Genomic DNA, 1,791 nt, shown 5'->3' on the forward strand with positions numbered 1-1,791 from the left:
TCTCTTCTCTCTCTCTCTCAACTCTTTCTTCATCTTCATCACTATGAATTTCAACAAGAGAGAGAGAGAGAGAGAGAGAGAGAGAGAGAGAGAGAGAGAGAGAGAGAGAGAGAGAGAGAGAGAGAGAGAGAGAGAGAGAGAGAGAGAGAGAGAGAGAGAGAGAGAGAGAGAGAGAGAGAGAGAGAGAGAGAGAGAGAGAGAGAGAGAGAGAGAGAGAGAGATGGAGAGAAGTGGAAATTGTTCTGTTTAATACTATGGCGCAAAATTCAGGATATGTTGGTTCGTATTTTTAATAATAAATATGGTATTATTGTAATGGATTCTTTCTAGATTGACTCCTGATATAGGACGAAGTTGATGTGTCTGATGTCCGAGTAAGACTCCTTTATAACCGGTTCATTAAACCACAGCTTATGAGGCGTGCAGGGGAATGTGGTGAATAAAAGGTTGGCGTTCACGAAGGCGTTGCCGTTGCAGTATGGTAAAGAGATGAACAATCCTATTTGGCTGTATGTTGTGGTTGTGATGGCGTTATCTGGTTGGTAGGGATAAGCCACGTAAGTGACCCGTAATCGTTTACGTGATGATCTCAGTGCTGACTATTCGCAATGCCTCCACGCTTCTGCCATCCCACATCATACCTTCATGCGCTATTATAAACTCCTAGAAACCTATACTTGCGACCATAACTTGCCATCGATGGATCAAAGGCACCTGACCTGTAAGTTGGTGTTTTTCCTTTGGGCATTCACCGCCTCCTCGGCTAGCGCTGACCCAATTGTTCAGAGATTCGAGAAATGGTTGGCTAACCAAGACCGGAGCTACGAGGACCTCAACGAGAGGGAAAGACGCTTCCAAGTTTATCGGTCCAACGTTGCCCAGATCGATTTTGCAAACTCCTTGGGTCTTCCATACAATCTTACTGAGAGCAAGTTCGCTGACTTGACCAACGAAGAGTTCAGAGCAATGATGTCGTGCCTGAACACGCAAGCTTTGACAATTGCTGAAAGATATGGTATTGGAGGCTCATGCCCCCCCTCCAAGTATCGACTGGAGAGAACGTGGAGCAGTCACGAGAGTGAAAAATCAGGGTCAATGCGGTATCCATCCCTAAAAGTCTAAAACTTAATTCTTCGTGCCTAAAGGTCTATTTTGTTGATTGTTGAAAGGACGATTACTAGTTCTTATTTTTCTGTCTTAGGATCATGCTGGGCTTTTTCCGCGGTGGCAGCGGTGGAGGGCATCGACCAGATCAGAACGGGCAACTTGATACCTCTTTCCGAACAACAGCTCTTGGACTGCGATGCCAATGGAATCAACCGTGGCTGCAACGGCGGCCTTATGAACGCTGCCTTTCAGTACATACAACAGAACGGTGGCATCACATCAGAGTCCAACTACATGTACGTTGCGACGCAGAGGACATGCGATACTGTGAAAGCTTCTATGCCTGTGGCTAACATTACAGGGTATCAGAACGTCGTTCCACGCAATGAACAGGCACTTCAAGTGGCAGTTTCCAATCAGCCGGTCTCTGTAGCCATAGACGCAGGTGGGTTTGCCTTTCAGATGTATGGCGGAGGCATACTTACCGGAGGATGTGACCTCAATCTGAATCACGGCGTAGCAGTAGTAGGATACGGTGAGGAAGCAGGTAACCAGTATTGGCTAGTGAAGAACTCATGGGGAGCAGATTGGGGTGAGGGCGGGTACATAAGGATCGCGCGCAACGTGACGGATACTGCTGGTCTGTGCGGGATAGCACTGCAGCCATCCTACCCGTTGAAGTAG

At 47.3% G+C, this 1,791-nt stretch overlaps 1 pseudogene across 1 annotated transcript; it reads left to right on the forward strand.

Moving 5' to 3' along the window:
* The first annotated feature begins 456 nt into the window (after window positions 1-456).
* LOC144703396 (vignain pseudogene) lies at window positions 457-1,791 on the forward strand (annotated as a pseudogene). The gene is made up of 2 exons (XR_013581526.1): window positions 457-1,100; window positions 1,202-1,791. The product of XR_013581526.1 is annotated as a vignain pseudogene (transcript).

The sequence above is a fragment of the Wolffia australiana genome, chromosome 5 (assembly GCF_029677425.1).
Source record: "Wolffia australiana isolate 7733 chromosome 5, ASM2967742v1".
NCBI classification, from domain to species: domain Eukaryota; kingdom Viridiplantae; phylum Streptophyta; class Magnoliopsida; order Alismatales; family Araceae; genus Wolffia; species Wolffia australiana.